Below are 25,266 nucleotides of genomic sequence, written 5' to 3'. Positions count from 1 at the left end.
ATTTGTTTTCCATTGTGAGAAATTCATCATCTGATCACACCCAACTCTAAGGCAGGCAAGGACATACTGCTGAGTTATATGCCCAAGAAAAAGAGAGGAAATATATTTGAGTAAGTTACCAGCCATCTCTGCCCTATTTCTATCCCTATAATACAAAACAGAGAGATTCTATAGGATTAGTATCCTAGAGTATGGAAGACGAAGCTTAATTTTAATGATGGATATCTGGAAAGACCTGCAAAGAAGGGGATTTTGGGTAGATCTTGAAGAAGAGGTAACTTTTTAATAGAAGGAGATCCTAACAGGCATAACTGACTCTGGTACCAAAAATGATGAGGTTTGAAGTCAGGAGGGAGTAGGCAATGAGAAAAAATCTCAGAGTCAAGTAGAAATTATTTTAATAATCTCTTTTTCCTGAACTCCTCTATAACTAATTAAATAACAAACAGAATTACCCCCTCCACCACAAGTATCTTAGTCCCTAATGTGAAGATATGAAATAATTAGAGGGTGTGCTGTGTAAGAATTTTAATGTCATGGAAAACTTCTATTTTCAAGACGGCACTAATTATACAGGATAAGGTGAAACAAAGGGAAGATGTACAATTAGCGGAGCACAGCTTATTACAACCAGCTCTGTTTAGATATGTAAACATAAGAAATAAACCAAGGCTCTTCCAGATATGTAATAAGTTGAGAGTGATCTGTATTTATCTTTTAGAGGACAACTCTGGAGATTACAGAAATGCAGGACATGGCCATTTTATATTTAACCATGGTGATGGTATAGGGAGACTTTTGCATTCTAGACTTTTCCTCTCTAGTGGCAGAGATAAATAGAAGGGCCTTGGGAGGGAGAAGACTGTCCCTTCTTTGGTCTGCCAGTCACTGGCTGGGTGATCACAACCTTTCTAGGTTACTTCCTCCACGGTATGGGGATAGTAATACTATATATGAAAGCAATCGGCACTGAGATTGGACTATATTAGGACCCTGTTTTTATTCTAGATCCATTTCCCTTCCCTCCTCTGATTTTTTCTTAAGCAGGATTTCATTCACCTCAATAAAAAATCCTTAAGACTGTAAGGACTGTACAAGAATGACTGTAATATAAGATGGATGTACTTCCTCTAAATCGACCAAACTTCAATAAAGGCAGTTATAATGTCAGTGGCTCTATCTGAGCAGTGTCAAGGATAAAGAAATACCTTAGTTGTCAAACCCCAGGAGGGTTGACTCAGCTCGTCTTTTCTTCCAAGGAAGATAAACTGCATCTCATGCAATTTGCTTTTTGCTAAGGGGTTCTCGTTTTGGTTTCAAACAAGCTCTTCAGTGCAAAAGACAATCTCTCCTACATATACATTAAATGGGCTATGACGAGGCACCTGAAAATGTGGGCTTTTCCCTAGATTCTGTTGCTGGAATATTAGAAATGGATATGAAAACTGAGACCTTAAAAACTGTACGATATTACACATTATTCAAATGCAGAGTGCTGTGGGCTGCCCATCCCAAGTCACAGCTCAGTTTTGAATGGCCTACACACCCAAGTGCATCTCAGCACTGACTGAAAGGGTAGAGGCCCTCAGCTTCAGGGACTGCATTAGGATTGTACTATCATATCAATCACCCACATGCCAAGTTCTTGATAAAAATTATCATAATCCAGAAGCGAAAGATAAAGTATGAGAGTTTGATTTGTGTAAGCAAATCAAAAGCATTTAGACTCAAGCTACTTGATCTATCTTAAAGCCTTGCCAGGAATATAAATACAAGAACAGCCTTAGAACCAGAACAGGCAAGAGTTGATAGAGTAGAAACTAAAGATTATTTGCTATTTTTTCCTGATTTACTCTAATCCAGCCATACTGGCTTTCATTTAATTCTGTGAACTAGCCAAGTTCAAGGCCTTCTGTCTTAAAGCATCTGTAAATCATCCCTCTGGCTCTTCAGAGATGCCGTTTGTAATAGGCAGGATTGTTTTCCTTAAGCTATGCTAACAAACGACTTCCACATCTCAGTGGCTTAAGACAATACAGTCAGTTGTTTCCTCACGCTACATGCTACACGGCCAGTGTGAGTTGGTTGAAGGAACTCTGTTCCTTGAAGTCACACAAGATCCAGGCTAAGGGAGCAACCACATCTTGGAACACAACACTTATTAGACTGCCTCAGGGAAAGGGGTCTACAGAAGCAACACTTAGATGCTCCGATATGGAAGTGACACATATTTCTGTGCACAACTGATGAGCCAGACCAGATCCCATGGTCCATGGAACCGCGGGCAGACTAAGGCGATGCAGTCCTATCGTGTGCCTGGAGAGGGAGGGGAACCGCTCTCTTGACTCTTACACCCTCTGTGACCACTCCATGAAGCAGTTTCTCACTCTCCACTGCCTTAGCATCCCTTTTGTTGTCCATAATGCTTTCCCCAATTTGTAACTGTATTATTTATTTACTTTCTGTTTTAGTTTTAGATGTTTTACCTCCATTGAACTATAAGATCTCTAAGAGGGGGACTTCCCTGGCGGCCCAGTGGTGGACTCCGTGCTCCCAATGCAGGGGGCCTGGGTTTGATCCCTGGTCAGGAAACTAGATCCCACATGCCACAAAAAAGAGTTTGAATGCTGCAACTAAAGATGTCACAATGCCATAACTAAGACTGGCACAGATGAGTAAATGAATGAATAAATACATCATACATCCCTACATCCCTAAGGGGAAGGACCATGTCAACAGGCTAATTCCATGAAACAGTTCTCAAAAACAGTTAATCAACCTAATATATTTAAATACTGAATCTAACATTTGTCTTCAACTAGGAGAATCCTTGTGATACCGTCACGTCTCTGTTGCCATCCTTTGTGGCTGTGGACTATCACCTCTCCATCGCCCCTTATCACGGGATACTCCCTCTGTACAATGGTGGGGGCCAAGACAAAGACAAACGGGGTGTTCTTTCAAATGCTGTTAGCGATTGGAAAACTCTCAGCTAAATCCTTACAGGAATCTTCAAAAGTGGCGAAAACCAGCACATTCAGTACACACTGCTGTAAACTTTGTAAATACTGAAAAGAAGAAAGGAATGTGGTGAATGTGCACTGTGTTGAATTTACTTTCGGCAAATTATCTCGTAGAGAATTAGTTCAGAGCTATCACCTTGCCCTCCGCTCACAGTTGTGCTTCGCTGTCAAACTCAATCAGTATTTAAAAGGCATTTCGAAATAACTCTTCACTTCAGGTGCCAGGAAACAGTTTGTTTAGAGAGATTAAGTTACTGGCCCACATCATAGAGGTGATGGTGGGAAAGGTAAAATTATGGTTCAAGTTACCTCTTGCCAGTGTGGTGCTGTGGTCCTTCTTTTTCTGAGTCATACTCCAGGAAGGCTGCAATCATTTTTATAAACTTAGCATGTTATTTACCACAAAAAGTTAGTGTATAAAGAAATATTCTGAGCATTTATCTTTGCTTTTTATAATTTTAAATAAAAACATTGTTATGATTACCTATTTTAGACACTTTTTATAACTATACCATCATTTTCTATATGAAATTCTATTATTGTCAAGTGAAATGAGAAATAATTGAAGTACAATTGCCTGTGGGACAAGGTTACCTCAGCAAAGAAAATTTAAGAATCAGTTAGCTATGACCTTGGAGAAATGGATTTTTAAATAGGCATTGTCTCAAGTCACCTAAGGCATCTCTTTATAGTTCCCTACAATTTCATCTTAAAAGAGGCCATCACTAAAATCAGTCAAAGGTTTCATAGACACTTGTGAATATGAACTTTTAAAAAAGGATACTTTTTTGAGCTATCAATTTTTTCCTCCTGCAGATATTTATGGCAAGGTTATTTTACAAACCATAATAGGTAAACATTAATAAGAAAAATGAAATTTTTTCTGTACCCATTAGTTCTTAGATGTTGATTTCTGATTGTACAGAATTGCTATTATTTTTCCACAGTGATGGGCTACCTAACTGAGCAGTGTATCCTCCTACCTGTTGGACCAACCTTGCTGTGTTCTCCTTACTCCAAGTGCAGGGCACACAGGATAGTCTCAGCCCGTCTGATGAGGAGATCTGCAGTGGCTCATGCCAGGAGAAGCTGCTGCTTAGCAAACTGAAGTCACCTAGGTGGATAAGAAGAAGAAAGAACACTTTAGGAACACTGGAAATTAATCAGGCTCAGGGGAATGAAGGCAGAATACTATCATATAAAAAGAAAACTTTATATTTAGGCTATAAATACAGTACATAGAAAGGCAAGTAAGTAAGCACTGAATAGATGTTGATCAAATAAAAAATAATAATAAACAAATGATCAAATAAACATCAGAGCTGGTCTTTGGATTGCAAACCTATATGCCTACAAGACCAGACTGGTAGGGTAAGTGAGGGAGCAGACTGGGTTTGAGACATCAGGGAGAGGTGGAGCCATGCTCAGCTGGTGAACACACATCCCATCTGAGGCCACAGCCATGGCTCAGGTCTGCCTGGTATCTTCCATTGATGCCATAAGGAAAACTAGGCTCAATAATGCCATGACTTCAGGTTCTCAAGGGAAGACAGAAACACAGAGTTTTATGTGAAACCTTTGGAATTTATATTTTAAAATTCAATTAAACAAAACAAAACTTTGTGCAGTTCAAAGAAGGCTAAAGCCAAAGCCCACAGGAAGCTTAGGATTAGCTCCTGAGTAGCCATGAGATCTAAGATGTAAGGCAACATCTTTAATTTCCAATGATGAAGAAGGATCCAGAGGGTTGAAGCCACTGTGCAATGACACTCAGCTAATTAGTGGCAGAGCTGGGCTTTCTAGGTATGAGTGTTCTCCCTTTTATTTATGACTCATGACCACTCTAAGACTGGCTGAATCTGATCAGACTTTTTTACATAACAGACTAGGAGCCAACCAGAAGTTGCCTTTAGGGTATCTGACCCTTGGGTCTCAATCTGTATTTCTATAAATCTTCATAATGAGAGGTACAATTTTCTCTCCTCACCATTCACATTATGGAAGGATTTCTGGGTAAAGTCAAGTGACTAAAATACAGTGGTCCCTCAGTGTAGCCGGATGTGAAGAGTGGGAGAGAGTTATGGGCACAGGCACCACTGGGTCCCATTGGATCCATCTACTGGTTCCAGTTTCTGCTAAAAGCCACTGTTTATATGATACGTGGTATTGTGTGATGGTTAAGAGCAAGAGATGGGTTTAAATATGGACTTAGCTGCTTATTGTGATATAAGCTCTCAAAGTTCCATGTGTAAAAACAGTGATAACAACAGTACCTGAATCATAGAATTGTACTGAGGTTTAAATGAATCAGTGCATAGAAAGTGCTTAGAATGGTACTGAGATAAGGTACATACTCAGTAAATGTTTGCTACGATTTGTATTTAATGTCAGTATTTACTGAATGCCTACTGTATGTTAATTTACTTCCGTTTATTATCTGTAATCATCACCCCAACTCTCTGTTTCATGTTGTCACCTTTTCAAAAAGGAAAATCAGGACTTAGGGAGAGTCAGCTTCTTGTGTAATGACACCCGGGTAGGAGTGGAGCCAAGTGTTTGAACGTAGGTCTACTGAGCCTAGCTACTTTTTAATGCACTACTCTAGTGCCTTCTCTGGAGAAGGCAATGGCACCCCACTCCAGCACTCTTGCCTGGAGAATCCCATGGATGGAGGAGCCTGGAAGGCTGCAGTCCATGGGGTCGCTGAGGGTCAGACACGACTGAGCGACTTCACTTTCACTTTTCACTTTCATGGATTGGAGAAGGAAATGGCACCCCACTCCAGTGTTCTTGCCTGGAGAATCCCAGGGACGGGGGAGCCTGGTGGACTGCCGTCTGTGGGGTCGCACAGAGTCGGACATGACTGAAGCGACTTAGCAGCAGCAGTAGCAGTAGTGCCTTCTCAGTGTTCCATTGAATATACTATTCAGATCTTTAAAGAACAGATAACTAACTCTGCTCAAACATCAAATACTTATCAAGTCAGGTACCAAAGCAAAGGAGTCTCAAAGCAAACAATGAAAACACTGCAATGTGTAGTAACTTGCTGCCTTAAGTGAAAATGTATAGTTCTAGATTAGAAGCGTTCCACATGACTATGAATAAGACATGAGACCATGTGGTCCATTTTCAGCCTAAACCAGCCCTCATTTTTATCCTTTAAAATGTTAGGGCTCTTAATAGATTATATGCTTATTATTGATAAATCTAGTTCCATGGAGGTAGCTTTTAGGAAACACATATTGAATGTCAACATAGGGAAAATAAGACCTGGAAGATTTCATTCTAGCCCATTAAAAAAAAATCCTTGCTTCTACAGATTTTTTTTTATACATAGTGCAATAAGATATAAACATTTATTAAAGTATATGGAGCATTAATATGAAGCATCTTATATAAAATATTGAGTGAAGAAAAGGAAGGAAGCAAGAAATATAGGGAACAAGCAGCTACCGACTGCTAACATGTGCCAGATCCTATACCAGGTTATTTATATATACTGTTATTTATATATTAGTATTTAATGAACACAAATTAATAAAGGTAGGGCCAAAATACATGTGAAAAATGTATATACAGCCAATTCAACTTTTTAGGGTCAGATATTTCAATTTAAACCTTAAGTCTTACTTAGATATAACTCTTTCTAATTTTTTTTTTAACAGAAAATGTTTTAAAAATAATTTTAGCCAAACAAGGACAGGAAAGGAGGGTATCTTTTAAATTAAAATCAGTTCTGGGAAAATAAAAGCTAGGAAACACACAGAGACAAATTTTCTCTGCTTTCAGAAAAAGTTAACATTATCCTAAGAGTTGACATCTATTCTCAGCAATAATACAGAAAATAGAAATGCATTACACAAAGTCAGATGAAAAATATAAGCCACTTTCTTTCTTTAGTCTGATTTCTAAAGTACAATTTCAGTATATAAGTTAGAGTCAACACAACTTTCCAGAATATAAAATGCATCCACATTCAAATGTTTTTAGAACACAAAACAATATTTCAAAGTCTGATAGAAATGAATTTGTTCATTATCTACTCTTTTGGATAACTGCCATTATTACTATTTCTCCTTGGGCAGATAATTGAAAATTACTATATAAATTGTTGTGTTTTTCTGGGAAAATAGCCTAGACTCAAAATTTGTCACCCACATTTTAATCTAAGTTATAATTTTACCAGGCTTAAAAATTATAGTTACTCTAGTACATTATTCTATTACACCTCATTAATATCTTTTCTTCTTTTTATATTCACATGGCAAAAAGGAATTTTGCCAATGCCATTTATTCCAAAGAGTCCATTCATTTTGTTTTGTCTCCACACCAAAGTTAGCTATGAAGTATTTTAGTGATAGAATAGTACAAATAAGATAATAAAATATTTGGACATGAGATTTAGTTCCTCCAGTTTTGCTACAGTCCTCTTTATGGCAGCAAAGTAATTTACAGTGTGAATTTCTAATGGCAGCATCTGGTCACAATTTGATCCTGGTTTGTGTGTGGTCTGTCTGCAATCAAGGACTTGAAAAAAGACCCACAGAGCAAAAGAGAAAGCACCACTGAGCTGCCCATTTATTAGCTTATCAAGATATATTCTGTGATTCATGGGGAAACCAAGAAGAGGTAATAGTTGATGTACTTTGTTAATGAATTTAAAAGAAAGAACAGAGGGTTTTCGTTCTCTAATCTCAACAATAATGAGCCTAATTTTCCTTTTCTCTTGTCACAGGTAGAATCCTTGGGAAACAGACTTTGAGACACTCATGTGGGAAGCTGATCAGAACATGTTCTCAGAAGCCACACCTATTTTGGGATAAGAGGAAAAGGAGGAAGGGGAGGGAGAGGTTTACTGTGATATAGGCACAGCAGAAGCCTGAGACCAGCTCACAGGGAGCTCGGGAACCAGGGGGTTAGCCAGCACATGTCCACTGTCCTGGAGCTGGCTCCCCTGGGCTTGGGCAGAGCGGGCTTCACACAGCTTTTCCCAATTGTGTGGTAAATGACATCATATTGATACTTTGAAATTGGAGGTATGTATGTGAACTATTTACAACACAGTACCTGGCTAATGCAAACAATCAGAGCTCTGTCACTTCCCATTCCCAAATCTTCAACCTCCGTTAAGAAAGACTGAGGTACACATCTCAGTACTCAAATCCATGTGATAAGTTCTTAATTGCACATGATGCTACATAGAGGGAATGACGGCTATATTTGGATGGCTAGGTTCTGGATGGCTATAACTTCTCTAGGCTAGGTCTCCTCTGTTCTACCCAGAGTATCATTCTAATCCCAGGATTTCAAGTCTCACTGCATTATCAGGGTCTTTACTGTTGCCTTCTGGAGAGAGGCAACTAGCTCCCATAGAAATGGAGTCATTCCTATGAGATAGAACGTGGTGATATGACTGCCAAGGCCCAAGTGACAGACTTATCAGAGGAGTAAGTTCTGACAATGATCAAAGAACATCCTAAGTCTAATACTTAGAAAAAAAGTCAATGGAAATGACTTTATTTAAAAATACTTGGGAACTTCCCTGTCAGTCCACTGAGTAAGACACCACACTTTCACAGCAGGGGGCACATGTTCAATTCCTAGTCAGGGAACTAATCCTGCATGCCTTGCAGTGCAGTGAAAGAAATAAATAAAATAGACATAATTTTAAAGTACTGCCATTTCTTTACTTGCAATTATGTCAACCCTACCAGTAGAGAGATAATCACTACACCATGTCTTTGTTTAATGAAGTCACACAATAAGGTGGGAGAAGATTTTAAATATATGAGCCAAGCCACACAAAGATTTTGGGATAAAATCATTCCAGTTTTTTAAAAATGGAATTCCACACAAAATGAACTAAGACAATTTCTGTTTGCAAATAACAGTGTTTTTCGGAAATTCAGAGAATTGGTATGAGAGAATTCATCATTAGCTGGGGTAGCAGAAAAATGTAAAGGAACCATCCTGAACAAAGCTACACATCTATTAAAGTTCTTTCTTCTTTTGAGCCCTTTACTCAACAGCGAAAGACCATAACGGAAGATTCAGAATTTGACAGATTACAGAGAAACTCCTCTTCTCAGCTTTGCCCCTTATATTTTACACCCACACTAATTCTTAGCACTTTGGCAATTGCAAAAACACCTCTTAGGCATCCAATTCAGGGAAAAAACAAAACACTAGCCATCAAATGCAGAAGAACCTGTCATGATTTTAGTACATGAGGTTAGACTTAAGGAGACACAGTCAGAAAAGTGTGGATGATCCTGAAATTCAGTGATTAAAAAGTAACTCAGTATTGACTGTATCTATTTTCCAGCACCGATCACATTTCTGTAACAGGCATCAAAGCAATCAGGATGTGAGGTTTCCAACAAATGCCCTGCTGCTACTGCTAAGTCGCTTCAGTCGTGTCCGACTCTGTGCGACCCCATAGACGGCAGCCCACCAGGCTCCCCCGTCCCTGGGATTCTCCAGGCAAGAACACTGGAGTGGATTGCCATTTCCTTCTCCAATGCAGGAAAGTGAAAAGTGAAAGGGAAGTCGCTCAGTCGTGTCTGACTCTTCACGACCCCATGGACTGCAGCCCACCAGGCTTCTCCGTCCATGGGATTTTCCAGGCAAGAGTGCTGGAGTGGGGTGCCATTGCCTTCTCCGAACAAATGCCCTATGATGACATAGAATCACTGGTTGCAAACTCAGTCTTATACATCACAACTCAGTACAGGGCCTACCACAGGGTAGGAACTTAGCCTCTCTCAGCAACTTGGACAGGGGAGCCTGGCGGGCTGCAGTTCATGGGGTAGCCAAGAGTCGGACATGACTGAAGCGACTGAGTGCACACAACACCTTGCTCGAAGATGAAAGACAGCCTAGCCACGTTTGGATTCTCTAATCAGCTACTTAATTCCTCTCCTATAGTACCCATTGTTTCATTCAACAAAACTATGTGGAATGTTTTCTATATTGTGGTATTCTAGGAGAAGCTGAAAATATAGAGGAACTCATATTCTTCTTGAGACAGATAAAATTCAGACAGTACAGTAATGGAGCTACTAAAGCACAGAGGAGAGACCTTGCACTGTAACTGCCTTTGTCTTCTGTGTGATCAAATGCCTTTTTCTCTCAATAGGTGCTCAGACTATTAATAAATAAGAACAATAACTTCACTTGACTGAAGAATATGAATGCAACTAATGTTTCAATGTTCAAAAAACTAAGATCATGGTATCAGGACCCATCACTTCATGGCAAATAGAGGGGGGAAAAAATGGAAACAGTGACAGATTTTCTTGGGCTCCAAAATCATGGCAGATGGTGACTACAGCCATGAAATTAAAAGACGCTTGCTCCTTGGAAGAAACGCTATGACAAACCTAGACAGCGTATTAAGAAGCAGAGACATCGCTTTGCTGACAAAGATCTGTATAGTCAGAGCTATGGTTTTCCCAGTAGTCATGTATAGATGTGAGATTTGGACCATAAAGAAGGCTGAGCACTGAAGAATTGATGCTGTAGAACTACGGTGTTGGAGAAGACTATTGAGAGTCTCTTGAATAGCAAAAAGATTAAACCAGTCAATCCTAAGAGGAATCAACCCTGAATATCCATTGGAAGGACTTATGCTGAAGCTGAAGCACCAATACTTTGGCCACCTGATGCTGGAGAAGACTGAGGGCAAGAGGAGAAAAGAGTGACAGAGGATGAGATGGTTGGATGCTATCACCAACTCAACAGGCATGAGTTTGAGTAAAATCTGGGAGATAGTGAAGGACAGGGTAGCTTGGCATGCTACAGTCCATGGGGTCACAAAGATTCAGACATGACTTAGCGACTAAACAACATCGTTTCTGTTAAATAAACGGGAGACTGTGAGGCTGAAGGAATGTAGTATGGAGCCTTAAAAACAATCCGATCTTTCCCTGATTTTAAGCTGGAATGCATCTGAGTTAGTCTTTCAGTAGTTCAACAATATTTTCATTTTCCTTTTATGTACAATTCACAGACTAGGTCCCGGGGATATGAAGAGCAATGAAGAAAATTCAAGTGGCTTTCCCAAAAATCTGATATGTTATGACCCTTTCAAAAGTTTGATATAATTTCATGATACTTTTCAAGAATATAAATGCTCTAATTTATGTCTATTTATGAAATGTTAGTCTATATAAATGAGTTACTTCACAAATGATTTCGGTAGAAAGTGAATTTGTAACAGGCAAAACAAAGCAATGGGATGGATCCCTGTTTGAATTTGGTGTCAAACTTTTTAGCTACAATTTTAGGTCTTTAATTTATGGATAGAAAAAGCTGGTTCTGAAAATTAAGAACAGTCCAGGGCATATGTGCAAAGGAATTCAGCAAAGTTTGCATATTGACTGAACCAACTACTGCCTTAGCTGGACTTGCACTGCATATCTTGCAAATACTGTTATAGTAAATCATTCCATATAAGCTCATGGAATTTGAACATGTCTTCTGGTTTTGACACAGACTGTCTACAGCCGGTTAACAACAATGAGCCTTGAATATGACCCATCTGTGGGCAATTGCTTTGCTTTTTTTTCCTTCTTCTTTTTCTATAGGCGTTTTATTCTAGATCAGTATTTTTAGCAATGGGTATGGCGTCTGCCACTAGAGACAATGGATGAGACAGTAGGCCAGCATCTGTACAAATATTTCACCACCATTAAAAACCAGCAAAACAAAGCCAACAGCTTAAAGTATATGCCCTGCAGACGGTTGAAGCAGCAACAGCATCCTTTAATTCAAAGGGTAGCATCTTGACCTGACATGCACCTGGAGAATGATCCTCCTCCTCACTTCAGTGGTTCTCCATCATCCCTGGGCACATGTGGGGCAGACACTCACAGCCATATGGACCAGGAAGAGGCATGATGGAGGTTCTGCAGCAGCACCTGCAGAGGGTGGGAGGTGGGAAGTTCCCTTTGCCCTGATTGAATCATACTCAGTGGGGGTTTCTATATTCCATGATCAATATGACTTAAAGTTGTGGCCTGGCAAGCAACAGGCCCAGTATGGGAAAAGTGCATCTTTCCCTCGGAAGTATAAAGCTTCACCCTAGGTTTTCACACCAGGTTTTTATTGATGGATACTTAGATGTGAAAGGAAAATGCACATCTGTTACTTCCAAACTGGGCACATTTTCCTCACTAGACCTTTGAAAGGAATGGGGAGCTAGGCCTGACACTGTGAAAGTGTTTTCCACGCCTTGGCTAAGCTGTGAAAGAAATCCACTTAGAAATGTTTTGAATAAACAGGGTATCAGTTAGGACACTTGTTAAAAAAACCCACAAGTTCTTTTTGGAAAACAAAGATGGGGGAAGCCTATAGATTAATGATGTCATAGAAAGACTAAACACAAACATCAGACACTCAAGAAATAGGTTCATAAGAAGCGGCTTTGTAACTGGGCAGGGTCCTATGGGGCATTCCTGGACAGACACCTCTTCCAGATCCTTTGCTTTAGTTACTCTCTGATGTACCTAGATAATAAGTGTCCACTGCACACTTCCTGAATTGTTTTATGGATGCTAAAACTTCCACCAAGGAGAAGAGATTAACTACTTGATCACCATAAGCATGTGGCCCCCAGACCTACTGGTACCTAAGTAGTTATAATGTTAACTCCTATTACACTACCCTGTTACCTCATCATGAACCAATTAGAATTGTGTCTGAGCTGGTCACATACCCTTGGGTACCCCTTGCCTAACCTGGCCTTTACAAATGCTTTAAAAAAATTTTTTTTTTAGATTACACATTTAAGCAACATCATATGATATCTGTCTTTCTCTGTCTGGCTTACTTCATTTAGTATGATAATCGCTAAGACCAACCATGTTGTTGCAACTGGCATTACTTCATTCTTTTTTATGGCTGAGTAATATTCTGTTTTAATCTTTTAAAATGATACAAATGAGCTTATATGCAAAACAGAAATAGACCAGAGACATAGAAAACAAACTTATTTTATTCAAAATAGAAGAGAGAAATCAGAAGAAGGGGAAATAAATTTAGAGTTTGGGATTAACATATACATACTATTATATATAAAATAGATAACCAACAAAGACCTACTGTATAGTACAAAGAATTATACATAATATTTTTTAACCTAAAAGGGAGAAGAATCTGAAAAATGGTACGTATATATACAACTGAATCATTTTGTTGTACATCTGAAACTAACATGTTATAAATCAACTATATTTCAATGAGGGGGAAAAAAAGCTTTGCTAAAACTAATAGGGGAGTTTGGGTTTTTTGAGTCCTAGCTATCCCAGACTCCTTGTATGATGCCCTACAGTAAAAGCTGCGCTTGACTTCACCACACTTGGTGTCAGTAGACTGGATTTACTGTGTGCAGGCGAGAGGGCCCAAGTTTGGCTCAGCAACGGTTTCCAACCTGGTATTCTAATACTCTGATTAATGCTATTATTTTTCAAGTTAAAAAAAATACTTTATACAATAACAGCTTTTTATACTTCTTTTTAAAATTATTTTAAATTCTATCTATTTGTTTATTTTTGTCTGTGCTGGGTTTCTGTTGCTCTGCAGACTTTTCTCTAGCTGTGGTGGAACTAGGGAAACGCTCTAGGTGTGGTGCGGAGGCCTCTCTTTGAGGCGGCTCCTCTTGTCGTGGAGCTCCGGCAAGGGCTCTAAGCTGGGTGTGCCTCAGTAGTCCTGGCGCGTGGGCGCAGTGACCGGGGCTCACGGGCTCTAGAGCACTGGCTCAGTAGTTGTGGTACATGGGTTCAGCTGCTTTGTGGCATGTGGAATCTTTCTGGACTAGGGATTCAACCTGTGTCTCCTGTATTGGTAGGTGAATTCTTTACCACTGAGCTGCCAGGGAAGCCCTATTTTTCAAGTTTTGAGATCTCGACTCTCCCGCTCACCAAGGGTCCTGGAAGCCACTTAACGCCTCACTCCTTTAACAACAATATCACCTGGACTGCTTGCCGTTCTCTGTTGCTGGGACCTTGTCCAAGGTTTAGGTAGCCCACCCTAGCACTGAGAAAAGGATGAGTGAGCTACATCCTCATGTTTTCTCCCTGTGTTGTTATTTTTTTTGCCTGATTTCTTCCCAGGAGGAAGTTGCACATTTTAACCAGATAGATATGAGGAAAAGAAACTGTTTTTCTCCCAAGATAGCAATCAAGGACCTTGGGCAATATGTGCAGAATTTTCTGGAATTCTATTAAAAATTATCTGATAAACTGCCTTTGGGTCTCTGCATTGTTTCCTTTGTGTGGGGTGGGATGTGGGACCAACTAGGCTTAGCAAGCTTAGCTGGATGTTACTTAAACTTTAGGCAGTAAACAAAGACGTGCTCTGTAGTGCACAGATGGCTGGAATGATCAATTTGAGAGCTGAAACTTACCATAAGAATTACCTGGTTCTACCTACATTCATTAAACTCGGTGTAATAGTAGCCCCAAAGATATGGTACCTTAAGTAGTCCATCTGTTCCCTCTATTAAAACCTTCTTGGTCTAGCTTCTAAAAACCAATCAGTCTACTTTTCTCTTTGAGCGAAAAATAAAACAGATATTTTGAGAAAAGTCACAAATCATCACCACTGTATATATACTCTTTGTAATATTACATTTTTTTCCTGGGAAAAAAATGATAATAAATACAAAAGGGATCTGTGAAATATGCCTCCATTAAAGTAAAATACAACTCTTTTATCAGGTTAAATGCATACCTATAACGGCGTACTTCTCCATGGAACTGTGATACATGTGACGGAATGAGAGTGGAAATGGGTCACACAGAGTATACTTTATTATTATTATTTTTTTAAAGTGTATCCCTTGGGGGAGTTTTGGATAAATGGACTGAGTGTTATTTCATTTCCAAGGTCTTTGCTCAGGAAGCCAATGAAGCCAAGTATGCAGAGCAAAAGACATCTGCTCAAGGTCAAAGAGATGGGTGAGCTGCTGCGAGATCTCACTCCATTCCCCACCCCCAGACAAGGCCCTGCCAGGTCCACAGACTCCAGCTCATTTCCTCTTGTTTGTTACCTGGCAAACTGAAGATATCTGCAATCATGCAGAATCAAACAGCGTATTTTACCAATCAACAGAGCTCAGTACACTGTGAAATCTCTAGGATGAGAGAAGACACCACACATGCCCACACTATACCACCACCACAGCAACAGTTTTTATTTTTGTAAAGCAATTATCAACTTATGTATAAATGATTACAGTATCTGAGATCCAAGATCTCTGGAAAAAATCAGATATTGCAATCAAAACATAATTGAGCTATTTTGGAACAGAAAGCCTACTTGCTCTTCAAAACATATAAATATCTAAAAATTAAACAATGACCCACTTAGAGCAGAACTGCTTCACTGAGATTTTTTAAGGATACATTTTCTGTGAACTTCCCTCCTTGATGAAAAGTTTCTATAGTTTAATACTGGAATTTCCCAACCTGGGATGAATGTGTATCTCTGGGTGTATGTGTCTCTATGTGTATGCTGGGGGGTGGGTGGATGTGGTCAGTAACGATGAGTTAATTTCCTCAAGTGATCTGATCTGAAAATCCATCTGTGATCATTTACAGCCTAAAAGAATAATGTCCTGTACATGTAGGCACTATTATTTTTTCAAATGTGGACATATGCTTTCATAAGAAAAATGCTAATTCATTTTAAAGCGTTGTCAACTTCTTTGTAAATTTTTGTTATTACTATTTTTTAATTTCATGGAATAAAAACATAGCAATTACCTATAGGTAGCTGCAACATTTTAAATGTTAAGAAGGAGTTCTTCTGGAGTAGATGTGCTGAGATAATGTATTTCAAGAGTTACTGATAAAAATACTTACAATAAGGACTTACTAGAGATATAAAGTAATGGTGATATGATAGATACAATGGATTTTCAATTATGTATGAGTCACATTAGAAGAATCACTAAGCCATTTGGTTATATTAAGTCTAAATATTTAAATCTAGCCTCAAAATTAAACACTCAGAAAACAATTAACAGCCATTGCCACTGGGAAAAGGAATGAGCTTGTGAGCAGCTGGTGCAAAGGTCCCTCTTTTTATTCTCTACACATCTATACTGTTCAAATTGTTTACAACAACCATAAATTCAAGTCTTCCTTTTATATTTTGAAAAATAATTAAAAGGTATAATTGAATCACTCTGCTGTACAGCAGAAACTTAATACAACATTGTAAATCAACTATACTTCAATAAAAAATATAATAAATTTAAAACAAACACGAAAGCAATTAAAAGGAAAGCAACCACATAAAATGAGATCAACAGTCTCTTTGAAGACCAGTGAGGTGCTGGCTCTGTCCCCTAAACACCCATTCTCTTGCCCCAGGCTTGCATTAGGAACAGAGAATTGCTTCTCATTCCCTGTAACTTTGGAGGCTGGTCCCAAGTTGACAAACATCTTTACCAGATGCTGCGCCCTGGGCTGCAGGCTTCAAATGGAGTCTAAGAGCTCCCAGGGAAGACTGTGAGCAAGCTCCATAACACCATGTCCGTATGTTTGGGGGTCACAGGACTACAGTATATTCCCACCCAGCTGGATTTGATTGTGCAGCTGCCTATGGGTGCAGAGAGGAAGATTGAGTCTTGCCTCCTCCGACCAAACAAGTGCTGGCATACCCCAGGGAGCATGTGTGAAATCCTAGTCTGTCGTACACCAAGAGGAGATTATAGCTGCCTGATCCATGGTGACTTCTGCCCTTAATAACTCTACGAGAGCTGGTATTCAGTGTTAGGGATGCATGCAATCATGCAATACTTAATGCGTTTAGATTCAAAAAGCCGTAGCAAATTCCATGCAACACTTGCTAATATGCTAAGTTAATCTAAAATATTTTCAATTCTGTCCAAAAAAATACTGCCACGCTAAATTACCTCAAGTTAAGTAATGTCATGTTGTATTATGGCATGACATTCAGGTAGCTCACTGTAACAAATAAAAACATTTATATCCTTTACGGAGATTTCATGAAAAGCAGATGCACTCTATTTTTTCCCTAAGGAATTTAGTTCAATTTTAGTAATGCATATGTGAAGTGGATAAAACACTACAAATAAAATATTCTGGCTTTTATTTTATGTATAAATTAAACCTTGATATTTTAAGAATAGTACAGGGGAAGTGAATTATTTAAACCTAAAGCTCACATTTTCATTTCTATCTGTCATATCTACATAGATTTTCCTTATTCATTCAATGGGAGGAAAACAAAATGGGGTGATTTTGATTGATTTTTTTAAAAATTTAGGACCAATATATACTAACTGGCTTTGTGTTCACACACACACACATGCATATACATATATACACACAGACTATATATATATATATATACACACATATATATATAGGTATGAGAAATATATCTATATTGGAGAAGGAAATGGAAACCCATTCCAGTACTCCTTCCTGCATGGAAAACCCCATGGACAGAGGAGCCTCGTGGGCTACAGACCAGGGAGTCGCAGAGTCAGACCCGACATAGTGACTAAACCCCACCACCATGTATACACACACACATAGTTTTTATTACTTTACTCTTTCAATTCTTTCTCTCCCCCACAACACCCCCCAACCCATATATATATATTCAGATCCGATTTTGACTATATAATCTAGCCAAGCATGTGTGGACCAAGAATGCTGCCTGTCACTTCAGTGAACAAAGAACATCGTGGCCATCAAACCTCCAGCTATTGCAGCCACCTCTGATGGTGCACCTTGGGGAGAACACAGGAGGGAGTTAAACTGGGTATTGGCCCTAGATACTTAAGGTGCATATCAAAGGAACACTTTAATGAAGCCCAAGCTCTTAGATTTTTCCATACATAGAAAATCACTAAATTCATTGACTTGAGATATTTGTTTTTTCTTTAATTAGCAGTAATCTTTTGATCTTCAACTTCCCCCCACCCCCAGAAAGTTTCTGTATATCTTAGCTCCTCCCTAATCTCTTCAGAACAGTCCCTCAGAGCTATCTGAGAAGCTGGATCCCAGGCTACAGTCCTCAGTAAAGTCCTCAAATAAAACATAATTCTCAACTCTCAGGTTGTGCATTTTTTCCAGTCTTTGTCAAGTATCCAGTGCATAAACGCACTGTTCATATGGTTAAGTGGCTGTTTCACCTTTTTTCTCCTTTATGGATTTTTGTCACATAGAAACAACCCTCAATGAATATCAGTGAGTGGCTCTTCTGTGATAGTTTTTCATGTATGGTTTCTAAATTCAGGTCCAGAACATGCCTCCTTTACACAAAGGCTTTCTCTAGACTCCATCTCTCAAAGCTAAATGAGCTGAGGGCCGCTAGCTAGTTTAGGGCATAAAAGCTGTGCATCTAAGCTCTTCCTGGTCTAGAAGGACTTGTCAAGATTAGGTCTCCTTCATAGAACTGCCCACTCTCAAGCACAAAGACAAGGATCAACAGACTCCTTCCTTTTGGTAACTCAACATAAACTTCTCTTTTTTGAGGGTGAAAAAATAAGCTTAAATGTTTCCAGAAAAAATTTCAATACTAAGGAATAATTTCAAAGTCTCAACGATCTATGTTAGGTAAGGAAGCTGAGTTGCTGATAATATTTTTAGTGTATTTACTACTTGCATTTTAGTTTGGAACTTGTAAATATACATCTTTATGTTTTGCTGTGTTGTGGAGGAGGATTTAGCAGGAGGCTTGTGAATAAGGTGTAGTGATAATGAGTCATGGGGAAGGAAGGTACAAGTGGCTTTTTTCCCTTCCTAAGCATCTGATGTAATGGTAAGAAAAGACTCCAGAGGTTGTTTGATCATGGGAATAGATAATCTTGAGGTTCCAAAGTTTAAAAGGAATCAAACAAGCATGCTTAGCACCAACCACCCTCGAAACTGCTTTAATGCCCAGTGCTTTACCTTCTGGACTTCCTGTCTCAATGATTTTATGTCCATGAAATAAAATAATGGGAAAAAATTCAGCAGGATGGAAACAGAGTTAATCATGAAATGGTATCATTCCCTCAGCATGAACTTTTTCTCTTCATTCAACAAATGTCTAATGAGAAAAGATTTGTATTGGGCCTATGGGCTTCCCTGGTGGATTAGATGGTAAAGAATCCACCTGCAATGCAGGAGATGTGGGTTCAATCCCAGGGCTGGGAAAATCCCCTGGAGAAGGGAATGGCCACCTTCCAGTATTCTTGCCCGGAGAATTCCATGGTTAGAGGAACACGGCGGAATATAGTCCACGGGGTTGCAAAGAGCTGGATATGACTAACTAACACTATTCTAGGCACTTGGGAACACATTAGTGCACAAAACAGATGAAAATCTCTGCTCTGGTGAAACGTATGTTCTAGGGCAAGAAACTACACATGCACACCATGTGTATATACATAATGGGTTAATAGAACTTTCACTGAAGTCAAACAGAAATTGTATTGAAACTAAGAGCCACTGTCTGCGGGTCTCGTACACACTTTAGATTTCATAAGGTAATTAAATTGCCCTTTAACATTCGCTTTAAACTTCCCCCCCAACCCAATTCTTAATGAGATTACAATCTCTTCATAGTTTGACAAGAGCAGGAACCAAGCACAAGGAATAGAGCCATAAAGAGTCATTTAGAGTGTTCTACAAAGCGAGACTTCTCCAAACTCAAAATTGGGTTTAATGATGTGGATGGAAACAATTGTTCAAACTCTCTCTTTACATTTGCTGGATAATCACTTTTAGCAAAAGTTAGTAAATTAAAAAGAAATCTTCCCAATATATTTGGCAATTTTCCTTTATTTCTGCAAATGATGGTCTGCTTTTGAGAGTTTTGATACATTTCATCATCAGTGAGACAAATGCTAGGATGTTTCATTCACAATGAAAATTATTACAGAATCAAGAGGCTGCATCAAGTGCCATATTAGGGAAAAGATGTCTATGGCAATGTAAATGAGAGTGCATTCATTGAAATCATAGAAATGGAAAGCCCTTTGAAATTTTTCTTTACATAAGAGTGCCTCTAAATAGATAAAAACTCATGTGGCATTAAAAAAATATTTGTTGAAGCCTGACTATAAGTTGGGCTTCCCTGGTTGCTCAGCTGGTTAGAATACACCTGTAATGTGGGAGACCTGGGTTCGATCCCTGGTTTGGGAAGATCCCCTGGAGAAGGGAAAGGCTGCCCACTCCAGTATTCTGGCCTGGAGAATTTCATGGACTGTATAGCCCAAGGGGTTGCAAAGAGCAGGACACGACTGAGCGACTTTCACTTCATTACTATGAGTCAGGTATCGTATTACGTATTGGGAACAACTAAGTCATAGGTCATATTCTCAAGAAGCCAATTGCAAATAAGGGAGTCAGAAATATAGACAATCTAACCATAAATCAATTTTATAATGATGGCATATTTAAGGTGATGTAAAAAAATTGCCAAGATAATCCTATTCCATGGCCTCTTGAAAATGCTCCTTCAACTCCTTTATCGACCATGCTCACTAGAGAAAAAGCTTTATTTTTACTAATTTCTGCTTAATGTTTGGCACAATCCATAAGGTTCTTCTGTTTTACATATTCTCAAGAGACAAAGATAAAATATCTGGTTACCAAAAAAAAAGAGTCTGACAATAATTTCTTTATAAGACCCTTCATGTATTTTAGAATAAATTATTTTTTGAAAACTATTTTAATTGTTAAATTTACTTAAATACCATCACTTTCCAGCAAAGGTTTTAGGGGTATAAAGTAAAAGATATAATCATAAGACAAATAAAAAAGAAATAGAAAAATGGACCCATGTTATAAGAAATCAGATAAGTTAACCATAAGAGTTACTGTTATTAATAGTTGGAGGCTTATTTAGATTTGCATTTGAGCTTCCTGGCAGACAGTGCAAAGATGAAAAATGTGACAAATTAGTTACATAATTTAAATAATGGAAAGAATAATCACGCCAATTTTTCAGGGGAGATCAAGTTATTTTGACATTAAAATCTAGAATAGTTTTTACATGGAGAGAGAAGATTAAATTATAAAATGGCCACTATCCAAATACTGAAGCATATTTCATACAACCAGTCCAATAAAATCCAAGGACAAATATTAAAACAAATTTAGTGATGGCAGTTCCAGAAGGAAGCGGATCATTATGATATAAACACATGGCTCAGGATATGAATACATGGATAGATCAATTGCCCTCCATTTTCCCCCAGAGCACTCTTTCATCTGGCATTGGAAATATCTGCATTGCCAACAAGTCAAGGTTAATTCTTTGGAAAAAAACCTTGGAGAGCTGGCTTCCTATAATGCTGCTTCATGGTAGATGGATGGTCTATAAGCTTTGAAATTTAGTTAGGACTGTTAGTTTACTGTGAACGATGAGAGAACAAGCCAGCCTGGATCTTTGCTTGTACAGGATATAGAAGCCCTTCCATCTTAACACAGAAATGAGCTGACAGAAATCAGGATTCTCCGGAGACATAATGTGGACTGATTCTAAGATTTGAACAAAGATCCCAAATGTTAACATAGAGCACAGAAAAAAATGCTTTTATGGGGGAATTCTTTTTAAGATGGATATAAGAAATTATTTCAGTTAATTCAGGCAAGTAAATGGGCAATGGAGCCTTAAAAAGCAAAATGACTCTAAGAAGGACAAAAAGAAAGCAATGCACATGCAAAATAGAGTTCTTCAAAGGCTCCCTCCCCACCCTAACTGAAATTTTCAAAAGGGAGCCTTGGTTTTTTCTTCTTATTTCTGTTCTATAGCACTATAGCATCAAACTGTTTCTTTCTTTCCTAATAATCTTGGATCTCTTTGGATAATCTTTTAATTCTCTTTACCATCTATCTGCTACACAGGTTCTTAGGAAAATGCAAATTACATTTTGTCAGTGGAATTTCAACCCCAATACTCAGAAAAGTGAAGGAGAGCTGAGTTTGATGGTAGAAACCTGGCTCTGCTTATCCCAGTGCTCACTGATGCTGCCTCTTAACCGGGTTACCCTTCCACTTCCCACGTTTATTTGTTCTTGTTCAGAACCCATTGTTTGCAATCAGAGAGCAAGCAAGTACTTGAGGCTCTGAAAGCTATTTTATATCAATCCATAGATAATTTTAAAGGTGGAAAAGGAAAGTCATCTCCTCTTTATCTTGATATTCGTAATTGGAGCTCTGTGAGACTGTTTACCTTCCATCTTCCCCGGAAGCCATGAGATGAAAGCAAGGTGCGAAACAGCAGAGTCTTTGATCATTTTGACTTTGTGGAACTGGGTGGCCAGGATGAAAGTCCACAGTTGATCACATTAGTGAATTCCCTCTTAAACTTTTTAAAAGAGAGAAATAAAAAGGATTTGTCCAACAAATAGCATGTTAGAAAAACAGTGGCAATGAAGTTGACCTTTCTGTTATATCAAAGGGACCTTACTAAGTGCCTTATGGATAAACGTCAAGGTTGAGGAAAATAACTGCTACACAAGAAAGCTTTTTGCTTATTTATTTTTTCTGTTGGCTTATTTAGAGAAGCTCAAAATCTTAAACTACCAGTTAAATTGGGTGCCTGCTAATGAGAAAATTTGCAACATATAGTTTATTAAACGCTCTGGTTCATGTTACACAAGGTATAACAAAGGAGCTGGTACTCCTACTAGTTTTCTTTTTTTTTTTAATGCAATGGTAAATCAACAGAAAAAAAAAGTTTTCTTTAACTTTATTAACTGAGGCAATGTATTCTAGCATGTATGTTTGTTTATTAAAAACATCAAATTCAACCAGATTTATCTGAATAAGACACATTCATTAGGTTCACTGCAAAGTTTTAGTTTATTCAGTGATAATAGAGCTGAAAAAAGTCATTGAGGTGGATGAGTAACAAACACAGGAGAACAAATTTCTGTTTCAAGAAAATTAGAAATATTTCTCAGCAGTTAGAGACAGACCTCCAGAATACGAGGAGGATGGGCATTTGACGCAGCAAAAATTGCATAACATGCCCACTGAGGCTCCATCTTCCTACTGAAATATCTATGGCGGAGAATTTTCAAATTTGGGGAAAATCTCACTTGAAAAACAGGCTGGTTTTGAAGTAAAAAGGGAAACAGCTAAGAGGTAAAGTCTAAGGCTGATTTCTTCATCTTTCCCCTAGTGGGATGAGAGTGAAGAAACCGTACTTAAAAGAGGAAAGAAGTTCAAGGAATTGAGAGAGACAGAGACAGTTTGTAGCCTATAAAGAACTAACATTAAAAAAAAGATGAATGAATATCCATCATTCAGATGTCTGTCAACTTGATGCCATGCAGGTCAAACATCAGGATGGGAGTTAAATTCTTCATTTCTAAAAATAAATGATAGAGGATATCTGCTTTATCCTTGGAGTCTTCAAAACATTGATCATTTAGGTTATTTACACTGGAGAAATTTTACTTACCACCTTACTTTTATAGTTTGTCTTTTCCCTATACATCTTGCCTCTACAACTAGATTGGAAGAAAAGCCAAACTAATCATCTTCTTAGCAGCAATGTTAGTTCCACCTGCTCCCCATTCTTTCCGGACTTTTCCTTAGTAAAAGGATTTTGCTCCCTTCTGTACCCTTCACATACTAGAAGCTAGAAAGGCAGATTCTAGCTTCAAATGAGTCACTGAACTGAGCTGCTCCATGGTGGCCTCATTTCCTTTGTCAGTGATTAGGTTAGGCAGGCACACTTGATTTAATCCTGACTGTGAGACTTGAAAGAAGATCCGCTGAGGGTTTCTGGGAATGGGGTGTCTTCACCCTGAGAAGGAGGTATTCTGAGTATCAGTTCAGTTCAGTTCATTTCAGTCACTCAGTCGTGTCCGACTCTTTGCAACACCATGAATCGCAGCACACCAGGCCTCCCTGTCCATCACCAACTCCCAGAGTTCACTCAGACTCACATCCATCGAGTCAGTGATGCCATCCAGCCATCTCATCCTCTGTCGTCCCTTTCTCCTCCTGCCCCCAATCCCTCCCAGCATCAGAGTCTTTTCCAATGAGTCAACTCTTCGCATCAGGTGGCCAAAGTACTGGAGTTTCAGCTTTAGCATCATTCCTTCCAAAGAAATCCCAGGACTGATCTCCTTCAGAACAGACTGGTTGGATCTCCTTGCAGCCCAAGGGACTCTCAAGAGTCTTCTCCACACCACAGTTCAAAAACATCAATTCTTCGGCGCTCAGCCTTCTTCACAGTCCAACTCTCACATCCATACATGACCACAGGACGAACCTTTGTTGGCAAAGTAATGTCTCTGCTTTTGAATATGCTATCTAGGTTGGTCATAACTTTCCTTCCAAGGACTAAGCGTCTTTTAATTTCATGGCTGCAGTCACCATTTGCAGTGATTTTGGAGCCCAAAAAAAGAAAGTCTGACGCTGTTCCACTGTTTCCCCATCTATTTCCCATGAAGTGATGGGACTGGATGCCATGATCTTCGTTTTCTGAATGTTGAGCTTTAAGCCAACTTTCTCACTCTCCTCTTTCACTTTCATCAAGAGGCTTTTTAGTTCCTCTTCACTTTCTGCCATAAGGTGGTGTCATCTGCATATCTGAGGTTATTGATATTTCTCCTGCAATCTTGATTCCAGCTTGTGCTTCCTCCAGCCCAGCATTTCTCATGATGTACTCTGCATAGAAGTTAAATAAGCAGGGTGACAATATACAGCCTTGATGAACTCCTTTTCCTATTTGGAACCAGTCAGTTGTTCCATGTCCGGTTCTAACTGTCGCTTCCTGACCTGCATACCGATTTCTCAAGAGGCAGGTCAGGTGGTCTGGTATTCCCATCTCTTTCAGAATTTTCCACAGTTTATGGTGATCCACATAGTGAAAGGCTTTGGCATAGTCAATACAGCAGAAATAGATGTTTTTCTGGAACTCTCTTGCTTTTTCCATGATCCAGCGGATGTTGGCAATTTGGTCTCTGGTTCCTCTGCCTTTTCTAAATCCAGCTTGAACATCTGGAAGTTCATGGTTCACGTATTGCTGAAGCCTGGCTTGGAGAATTTTGAGCATTACTTTACTAGCATGTGAAATGAGTGCAATTGTGCAGTAGTTTGAGCATTCTTTGGCATTGCCTTTCTTTGGGATTGGAATGAAAACTGACCTTTTCTAGTCCTGTGGCCACTGCTGAGTTTTCCAAATTTGCTGGCATATTGAGTGCAGCACTTTCATAGCATTATCTTTCAGGATTTGAAATAGCTCCATTGGA

The 25,266-nt window shown here is 38.9% G+C and overlaps 1 protein-coding gene across 22 annotated transcripts in view; it reads right to left on the bottom strand.

The window, feature by feature from the left end:
- Positions 1-25,266, bottom strand: part of B3GALT1 (beta-1,3-galactosyltransferase 1) — a 629,012-nt gene that overhangs the window by 48,854 nt on the left and 554,892 nt on the right. For 15 of the 22 annotated variants that reach the window (XM_086356192.1, XM_086356225.1, XM_086356300.1 and 12 more), the window contains 2 exons: positions 4,007-4,137; positions 3,333-3,387 (listed from right to left, as the gene is read on the bottom strand). The gene's annotated coding sequence lies outside the window, so the exon portion shown is untranslated. The remainder of the gene's footprint in view (positions 1-3,332; positions 3,388-4,006; positions 4,138-25,266) is intronic. The other 7 variants (XM_086356157.1, XM_086356176.1, XM_086356287.1 and 4 more) reach the window with 3 other exon arrangements.

The sequence above is a fragment of the Bos grunniens genome, chromosome 2 (assembly GCF_055505025.1).
Source record: "Bos grunniens cultivar Pamir isolate PY7600 chromosome 2, Bosgru_T2T1.0, whole genome shotgun sequence".
NCBI classification, from domain to species: Eukaryota; Metazoa; Chordata; class Mammalia; order Artiodactyla; family Bovidae; genus Bos; species Bos grunniens.
Note: the sequence above shows the minus strand (reverse complement) of the source record. Positions and strands in the feature narration are given on the sequence as shown.